The sequence below is a fragment of the Procambarus clarkii genome, chromosome 11, assembly GCF_040958095.1.
Source record: "Procambarus clarkii isolate CNS0578487 chromosome 11, FALCON_Pclarkii_2.0, whole genome shotgun sequence".
In the NCBI taxonomy this organism is placed as follows: Eukaryota; Metazoa; Arthropoda; class Malacostraca; order Decapoda; family Cambaridae; genus Procambarus; species Procambarus clarkii.
This window is the reverse complement of record NC_091160.1, coordinates 43,209,723-43,220,591: the sequence shown is the minus strand read 5'-3', so window position 1 is coordinate 43,220,591 and position 10,869 is coordinate 43,209,723.

Below are 10,869 nucleotides of genomic sequence, written 5' to 3'. Positions count from 1 at the left end.
ATATCAATCCTGCCAAACTTGTCAAAAAATTTTGAAAAACTTATATATAAGCAGCTTTACTCATATCTAGCCAAACTCAATATACTTAGCCCTTGCCAATATGGCTTCAGACCCAAAAAAAGCACTAACGATGCACTTATTAGTATGCTTAACTCGATTCATACAGCTCTTGATAAAAAGGAGTTCCCTGTTGGGTTATTTGTGGACCTGCGTAAAGCTTTTGATACTGTCAACCACCATAACCTTCTTCATAAATTACATCATTATGGAGTCAGAGGACACTCCCTACAATACCTCGAGTCCTACCTTACTGACAGGCTCCAATATGTTTCTGTGAATAATACAATTTCTCCCACCCTACCCATCAACATTGGTGTTCCTCAGGGCAGCATACTTGGCCCTCTCCTCTTTCTCATCTACATTAATGACCTTCCAAATGCCTCCCAACACCTCAAACCAATTCTATTTGCTGACGACACAACCTTCATTTACTCCAGTCCTGACCCCCTTGCTCTAAATGCCACAGTAAATACTGAGCTAAATAAAGTCCATCTTTGGCTAACTGCCAACAAACTCACCCTTAACATTGACAAAACTTTCTATATTCTGTTTGGCAATAAATCCTCTAGTCATATAAATCTCAAAATAAACAATACCCAAATTTGTAACAAATTAGATGGCAAATTCCTTGGCATTCTCATTGACCACAAGCTGAATTTCCAGGGACACATTCTAAATATATCAAAAAAAGTTTCAAAAACTGTTGGCATTCTTTCTAAGATCAGATATTATGTACCACGCCCTGCCCTGGTGACTCTCTATTACTCCCTTATCTATCCTTATCTCAACTATGGTATTTGTGCTTGGGGTTCTACTACCCAAAATCACTTACGTCCTCTAATTACCCAACACAAAGCTGCTATTAGAACAATATCCAACTCTGGCCCCAGACATCACTCGGTACCCCTACTCAAATCTCTGAATATGTTAGATATTAAGTCACTGCACATTCTCTCATATGTATTATACATATATAAAACGCTAAACTATAATGCCAATCCTGATCTTAAAAGCTTCATAGAAGGTTGTAACAGAACCCATGAGCACCACACCAGAAATAAATACAGTTTTGATATTCCTAGAGTACGTCTTAATCAAACTAGAAATGCTCTACAAATCAAGGGACCCAGAATGTGGAATGACCTTCCCAACCATGTTAAAGACTGTACCTCTCTCACCCAGTTTAAGATAAAAACTAAACACTACCTAATAAATTCCCTGTAATCTACCTCACTCCTCTATTGTCAACCCATGTCTGTTATTTTCTTTTTTTTTAATCAACACTGTTTGTCAACCTATTGTATTTGTGCTGCTTTTTCAGTCATGTTCCCCCTTTTTTTATCTTTATTTGTATTTGTTCTCAACACTTTTTATTCTTTATGCTCAATTAGTATTAAGTTCTAGATATTAATGTTTTTCTTGCCCGAAACGCATTGCGTAATAGTGGCTTTAGGCATTGTATGTACTAGCTCTATCTATATATCAATCCATTAATGTAACATCACTTGTATGTATATACCTTACCTGAATAAACATCTGAATCTGAATCTAAACATCTGAATCAGGTAGTACATACAAGGACTAAAGCCACTAATACCCACAGCGTTTCCGGCAAGGTGGGGGGGGGGGACACTTAGACTAAACCTTAATACTAATTGAGAGTAAAGTATAAATTGTGTTGAAATGGAAAACGAGGAGCGGGAACATGGCAGAAATCAGCAATTAAACAAGTTGGTCAACAAACAGTATTGTTTAGAAAAGCAAGACATGGGTTGACATTTAGGGGTAAGGCAGGTTACATGGAGTTAATTAGGTAGTACTTAGTTCTACTCTTAAACTGGTTGAGAGAGGTACAGCCTTTGACATGATTGGGAAGGTCATTCCACATTCTGGGTCCCTTGAGTTGTAGACCATTTCTAGTTTGGTTAAGTCGCACTCTTGGAATATCAAATAGGTATTTGTTTCTGGTGTGGTGCTCATGGGTTCTCTTACAACCTTCTAGGAAGCTTTTAAGGTCAGGATTGGCATTACAGTTCAGCGTTTTAAATATATAGAGTACACAAGAGAGGATGTGCAGTGACTTAATATCTAACATATTCAAAGATATAAGTAAGGGTACCGAGTGCTGTCTGGGGCCAGAGTTAGATATTGTCCTAATAGCAGCTTTGTGTTGAGTAATTAGAGGACGTAAATGATTTTGGGTAGTAGAACCCCAAGCACAAATACCATAGTTGAGATATGGATAGATGAGAGAGTAATAGTCACCAGGGCAGGGCGAGGTGCATAATATCTGATCTTAGAAAGAATGCCCACAGTTTTAGACGCTTTTTTTGCTATATTTAGAATGTGTCCCTGGAAATTCAGCTTGCTATCGATGAGGACACCCAGGAATTTACCACCTACTTTGTTACTAATTTGGATATTGTTTATTTTTAGACAAATTTGATCTGAGGATTTATTACCAAACAAAATATAGAAAGTTTTGTCAATGTTAAGGATGAGTTTGTTAGCAGTTAGCCAAAGATGGACTTTATTTAGTTCAGTATTTACTGTGACATTTAGAGCAAGAGGGTCAAGGTTGTGTCATCAGCAAATAAAATTGGTTTGAGGTGTTGAGAGGCATTTGAAAGTTCATTAATGTAGATGAGAAAGAGGAGAGGGCCAAGTATGCTGCCCTGAGGAACACCAATGTTGATGGGTAGTGTGGGAGAAATGGAATTATTCACAGAAACATACTGGAGCCTGTCATTAAGGTAGGATTTGAGGTATTGCAGGGAGTGTCCTCTGACTCCATAATGATGTAATTTAAGAAGAAGGTTTTGGTGGTTGACAGTGTCAAAAGCCTTACGCAGGTCCACAAATAACCCAACAGGGACCTCATTTTTATTAAGAACTGCATGTATCAAGTTAATCATACTAATCAGTGCATCGTTAGTGCTTTTTTGGGGGTCTGAAGCCATATTGGTAAGAGCTAAGTATATTGTGTTTGGCTAGATAAGAGTAAAGCTGCTTGTAGATTAACTTTTCAAATATTTTTGACAAGGTTAGCAGAATTGATATAAGTCCGAAGTTGTTGACAGCAGCAAGATCGCCACATTTGTGGACAGGGGTTACTCTCGCTTTTTTTTAGAATATCCGGAAATGTTTGGAGTTCAAGTGATTTGTTGTAGAGCAATACAATGTCAGGAGCTAGAAATCTGGAGGCTTTTTGTAAATTAGAATTGGTATCTCAGCAAGGGCACTTAACTTTGTTTTAAGAGAAAAGATTATCTCATTAACATCAGTGGAATTAGCGACAGTTCCCTACAGAGACTCTGGATAGTTCCTACTTGTAAGGAACATTACATTAGTACGGGAGGATGGAATATCATTAGCAAAGGATGACCCAACGGATGAGAAGAACCTATTGAATTCAATGGCAGTATCAGAGGCTGAAATGTTACTGATGCAGGCGATGAGTCACAATAACATGGCTAAAGTATGTTGACCAGACCACACACTAGAAAGTGAAGTGACGACGACGTTTCGGTCCGTCCTGAACCATTCTCAAGTCTCACAATCGACTTGAGAATGGTCCAGGACGGACCGAAACGTCGTCGTCCCTTCACCTTCTAGTGTGTGGTCTGGTCAACAATGTTACTGATGTTATCTAGATGTTATCTAGAGCTATAGTACATGTCGAAATACATACATCTCTAAGTTTAATACATACATCTCTAAGTTTGAGTTTCGCTTGACCCAGAAATATACAACTCAACAAGCGGTCAGAAGACTGCTATGTGTGTGTTTTTCAGTATGAAAAATGGAAGACCTTGCATGTAGGACATAATAATGCAATCAACAGATCGATGAAAAATGGGCCGCGGGAACATTGATCCCCGGAACTCTCTCAAGGTAACCTCAACCCAGTGGCCATTTTTGGTTGCATTAACGTCAGTTTCAAGTCGTCCACTGACGGTAAAACAACCAAAAAATGAAAGTATTATATATTGTTGGACTGTTGACTGCAACCAACGTCCTCATTATGTACTATTTCAGGTCTAAAATGTATAACAAGAACTGAAGTAGCCTAACCATCAACCTAACCTGACCAGACCTTAAAAAAAAAAAGCAATTCTAGGGCTAACATACACAATTTTAGGCCTAATTTAGTACATATATTTGATATATTAGGCGTAGGAAAAGTTAGGAACTTTCCTTACAACAGGAATTCCTTCTCTACCAAATCAAACCTATTCAACAGGAACCTTCCTTACAGAACTAGCCTTCCTTATAATAGGACCCTTCCTTACAAACGCAACCTTCCCATTAATGAACAAATCCACAAGGGCCGTGACGAGGATTCGAACCTACGTTCGAGAGCATCCCAGACGCTGCCTTAATTAACTGAGCTACGACATGGTAAAAAGAACTGCAACCAGAACTTCTACTGAACATTTGATGCATCACGCTATTGTGATTTCCGTGTGCACCCTTCCTATTACACTGTTATTTGTAAATGCAATATATTTATATATTGAATTGGTGGTGGACCGAAACATTCTGGCATATATATATAACAAGGTATATAATAGCACATAATGTAAGAAAACGTTGGCTTGACAATATAGTTGCAACTGCCGGATAGCATCAGACTCACACACACACTTTAGTGAGTTGTGTGAATAGGATGGGACAGATACATAGTCAGAATTACTGTTATTGCATATTAGATCCTTGCATGAACCGGTGGTGTTTGTAAAATAAGTTTGTTTACATTCCTGGTAGACCGTATGGAGCCGTTCAGGTCAACACCACCTGACCATAAATGGTCAAGAGGTGATTAGCATACATGATGCACTTGTTGCTGGGGCAAGAGGGAAGGGGGGGGGGGGGGTTGCATGAAGATCTTGCTTGGTGAACTTACACATTTACCTGAATTTACCTGTGGGCGACCATCTCTTAGTGGCCCCGACGAGGGCAGGAAGCCAGCGACTTCCTGCCCTCACAATCGACTTGAGAATGGTCCAGGACGGACCGAAACGTCGTCGTCCCTTCACCTTTGACCTTTCCTACGATGCAACCCCATAACAGTTGACTATAGCTCCTCTTGATATCCACTGCCTGCTAGCTCAACAAACGCATTAGAGGAATGGAAACAAACCCAACCATGTCTGTCCTGCCGAGGACTCGATCCCGAAATCCCCCGACTGTGAATCGACAAGATATTTGAGCAACGACAAAGCAGTAAGTAATAACATAAGAACAAAGGTAACTGCAGAAGGCCTATTGGCCCATACGAGGCAGCTCCTATTTATAACCACCCAATCCCACTCATATACATGTCTAACCCACGCTTGAAACAATCGAGGGACCCCACCTCCACCACGTTACGCGGTAATTGGTCCCACAAATCAACAACCCTGTTTCCGAATCAGTATTTACCAAAGTATTTCCTAAATCTAAAACTTACAAGTAAACAAATCCACAAGGGCCATGACGAGGATTCGAACCTGCATCCGGGAGCATCAAGTAATTAAACTTACAAGTACAGTAATTATCAAAAGAAGGCACCGAGCCGGGAAGGCCATGTGGCACACACGACAAAGTAGATAAAAGCGGATCGGGTAAGAGCAAAAAGTGTGAGAGGAGCAGCAGCAGCCTAGCTCAAGGCATCTGACGCAGTACACCGTCTCATTTACGCTAGTTTCGCAATAGAATTATATGTTAAGAGGACGCGAGGAGTTGCCGGGGCGCCGATCCTTCAGCATTCACCTATATGTTCACCCAACATTGTTTGGGCCACGGAAAGGTTGATGATATTCTTGAGAGATATAAGAATTTTGCACCAAGACTGTAATCTTTTGTTGCATTATCTGCATGTCTCTTGCAAATTGTCTATACAGTATACCTAGGTCATAAAAGTATTTGTGTATGTCTGGTACCATACTACTTGTGTAAACGAGGAAATGTAGATGTTTATCTCTCAGAATGTTTGGTAATATGTTTATTGTTTGTGATGTGTTTATATGTATGTATTAACACGATGTACTGAACGGGGTGAGAATAGCTTAAGCTACCTCATCCCTTTGTGTGTATTTTACCTCAATAAACTTATTTCAACATTGTTTGGGCAGCTTTAGTTACGAACCTATTGACCTGTCGTGTTCCAGGGAATACTCTTGTTATATTTTTTGGGGGGTTATGGCACTGTGGTTTAGTTCAGTTTAAGAAAGTGTGGATGGTTAGTATCAATTTTGCCCCTAAATGGAAAACAAGATTTTCCGTACCTTAATAACACAGTTGTGGACGAAACAAGGATTTTTTTTTATTTACTGTGTGATTACCACACCAGCCTCTCCTCAGGCAAGAGTTGCCCAACTTGCGGTCCACATATATGACGCATTCTCTATGTTACCGTACTGCGTATTCGAAATTTGCATTTTCTCAAATTTATATTACTATTATTACATAATAGAATGTGCTTAATAGTTAGGTCTAACTTAGGTTAGATTCTGTTGACAATCAACTTCACAACCCAAGGTTGTTATTGTTATACACAATCTCGTAGAGTTTGCGAGCTCATAAACTGTTTATTAAATGTAAACAAAGCTGCCATAATTGAGGAAAGATGTACAGGTTTCGTAATGGCTGAGCATAAATGTTTGATAAATTCTGACTGACCAAACCAACTTAGGCTTCATATCTTGTGGATTGATTCATTGGTCTCTATGGACCTTACAGTGACTTATTCTCTCCTTACAAACTTTATAACTCACCTTTTTATTGTATTCCTTGATTTGTCTTATTTTTTTTTTAATTTTTGTTAGATTTAATTATCTTTTAGTATTAAGAATTTACCCCTTCACATCTTCACACGACTAGCAAATAAACGGATATTAAGGAAATAACAAATGGCATGAAACATAGATTTTTCATTTAAGATCCTTAAGACCCGAATTAAACCCTTAAGACCATTACTTCCTCGTGACATAACGACCTAACCACGAAACACTGTTATCGGAGAAGTGAAGTGCTGTAAGTGGGTACCTGAGATAACACCCGGGTAGTTAACTGATTACAGAAGTGAGTTTATCAGTAAACAACTTCTGTCAGAAAAATGGTAATGGAGAGATGACAAGAGAAAATTAGACTGAGGTAGGATAGGCTTTCCCAGCCTATCCTACCTTAATTAAACTGAACCTAACAGCAACTATTTGGTTAAATGTACAAAAATGAGCTGTTGGCTTGTCTGGTGTATACTTATCATGTCTATCCAATGCCAAACTATACAAAGCCGAGGGAACTATTATTAAAGGTATTTAACAATATAAGTCAACGTAGCTCTTTCTTCACAAGCCTCAGCTTGTGAAGAATTTTTTTACAATTTTTACTCGCAGAGGCTGAAAGCAGTCATGGAACAACAAATGGAAACCATCTCAAGACCTACAACGACTCACATCTTCACAGACGGATCAGTTGATCAAGAAAGAGGTTGTGCTGGGGCAGCAGTTTACACTACCAACCATGAAGCTTACTGGAGCATGAATAGTGGGTGCTCAACATTGTAAACAGAATTATATGCCCTGAAGGAGGCCATAAACTATACAATTGAGAATAATTTACATGATGTCATCATTCATACCGACTCTAAATCTTCGCTAAATCATTGTTATCCAGTCAGCACAGAGATAATATACAACTCCTCACAGATATCCAACATATAGGAAAACAAGCACACAATTTAAGGCTGCCAATCACCCTAAATTGGATACCAAGTCACATTGGCATAGATGGTAATGAAGAGGCAGACTCACTAACAAAAACTGCCACTGCTCTGTTATGCAGTTTAGTTTTTTAGATTAGTTCATTTATTATGCACCCCATACCCATCTTGTGGGCGGTAGTAGAGTGGGTTACAGAGACAATAGGCTCAGGGACTGGACCCCACAATTCATTTAGCTAAGCAAGTTACAATCTTGAACTATTTACAAAATTTAGTATAAGTCGTCACATCAACAATGGGTTTGAGATCGACCACAAATACAGTTTCTAAATTAAGCAAGGAGCAAATCAAGAGGAAAATACCCCCAAATATCAAAAGTCGCCACAGAGCCGAAGTAGCGGAAGGAAGATCCACTGTGATATGGTACGAACAAGCCACTGGGAACTACTCTTTCATGCCTGACAAAAAGATATCCAGAGACATTGCTGTAGCCATACACAGACTCAGACCTGGTTACAAGTGCTGCTGGGAGGTAATGAACCCAATAGTTAAAGAGTGTCATATCTGTAGAACAGAAGCAGAGGCGCCACTATTGTACTACTTACTGGAATGTGAAGCTACTGAACCCCTGCGCATCAAACTATACATTAATCCAACGACAGCAGCTGCATTACATGCAAAATCCACAGTGATTACAATTTTTAGAAAAGCAGTTGAAGAATGGGACACACTAGTGAACACTGTACATATGTATCCACCACCAAGATAATGTTATTAAAACAACACTAAAACCAGTGCACTAAAACAGAAACTGGAGAAAAGGAGTACACTCCACCTCCATTAAACCTTTGACCCAAATATCACAGTAACAAGATTATCGCGAATAACCGAACTCAATTACGGGCTCACCATAGCCCGTGCTACATGGACATTTTAGTTCTGAGTAGCTAAATCTAAAACAAAAACAGGAAGTAGCACACGCGAGCCAGCAGGTGGTGGTGACAGTATGTTGGAGAGGCATGTACTCCGGCCTCTCTGTTAACACCTCTCAGTCGTACGTTACGGTCCCCTCAACTCACCTAAGTCCATTCCATCCAGCGGTCGACCCCAAGGACACAATCATCAATTTTAACATGCTGTTCGATCAAAATAAGAATTTTCTCAAATATAAATTAATACTATTATATATTAGCATGTTGAACATATTTAGGCACTGGTTAAGTTAGGTGTTTAGGTTCTGTTGGCGATTTGTATTTGTATTTGTATTTGTAGTACGTGGGTGAAGCATTTACAGCGTTGTGGTTCGAACACCAGTCGTCAGTGAAGCACTTGCTCCGGAAGTGTTCGAACGTCATCAGTTGTGAGTCTTGTGTAAACTGTTTTTCATTCATAAACAGTGGGGTTGGCGGGTGCATGGAATGGACTTTTGGATCTTTGTTTGGAGGACGGGCTGGCCGGGTTGATGAGGACGGGCTGGTCCCCCAACAAAGTACTATGAACAGTTGGGGTTCACACATAAACACGTTTTCTGTGCGTGGGTTGGTTAGGTTAGGTCGACCTAACCTAACCTAACTTAAGACAATGTATCGGACTGGAGGAATGTCACAAGTGGAGTCCCTCAGGGTTCAGTTCTTGCACCAGTGATGTTTATTGTCTACATAAATGATCTACCAGTTGGTATACAGAATTATATGAACATGTTTGCTGATGATGCTAAGATAATAGGAAGGATACTCCTAAACTTAGATGATTGTCATGCCCTTCAAGATGACCTGGACAAAATAAGTATATGGAGCACCACTTGGCAAATGGAATTTAATGTTAATAAATGCCATGTTATGGAATGTGGAATAGGAGAACATAGACCCCACACAACCTATATATTATGTGAGAAATGTGTGTGTGTGTATGTGTGTACTCACCTAGTTGTGTTTGCGGGGGTTGAGCTATGGCTCTTTGGTCCCGCCTCTCAACCGTCAATCAACAGGTGTACCGATTCCTGAGCCTATTGGGCTCTATCATATCTACACTTGAAACTGTGTATGGAGTCAGCCTCCACCACATCACTGCCTAATGCATTTCATCTGTCAACCACTCTGACACTAAAAAAGTTATTTCTAATATCTCTGTGGCTCATTTGGGCACTCAGTTTCCACCTGTGTCCCCTAGTGCGTGTTCCCCTTGTGTGTGTGTGTGTGTGTGGCAGGTATTATGCTGGAAGATAAGCCACTTGAAGTTCAGTAAGATCTTTTGCGTTTAGACTTTCATGGTAATGAGTTGAGATCTTCCGCTCTACCTATTTAAAGGAAGCTTCTAATTAACTCAGAGTACTACTCAGATGAGCCTTGTTAAGCTAGTGACGGGTGCTACTCAGGTAAATTCAGGCAAATACTCAAAACAATCTTTGTTAATCATGTTTTACAACTCATAATAACGCTACATAACGCCGCTCTTATGGTAGCATTTGGGCAGCTTTTAGGATATAAGAGAGATCAAGTTTCGTTAAGTTCAAGAAAGTTAATAACATCCCAAAAGGATCTTGAGGTTATCTTGAGATGATTTCGGGGCTAAGCGTCCCCGCGGCCCGGTCCTCGACCAGGCCTCCACCCCCAGGAAGCAGCCCGTAGCAGCTGTCTAACTCCCAGGTACCTATTTACTGCTAGGTGAACAGAGACATCAGGGGTGAAAGAAACTCTGCCCATTTGTTTCTTCCTCGGCCGGGAATCGAACCCTGGCCTCTTAGGACTACGACGCCCGAGCGCTGTCCACTCAGCCGCGAGGACCCTAGTAGAGATGGTGAGATTCGAACCGGTGCCAGCCCGTCCTTCTAAGGTCCCCAACGTCAAGAAACAGTCGTACTAACGTGCCCTTGTCCTAACCTGCCAGAGGACCCACAACAGAAAACGGGACATTACATCAATTCCGCCAGCCGCTTCCATTTTCAGGTGGATGGTCAAAAGAAATTGAATTGGATGGTCATTACTTCAGGTGGATGGTCCTCCTCTCCTCGTCGAGGCCACTAGAGTATTGGTGGCACTCAGGTAAATTCAGGTAAAGGTAAAATACAGGTTAAAAGGTAAAAAAAACAAAAATAATTAAAAGGT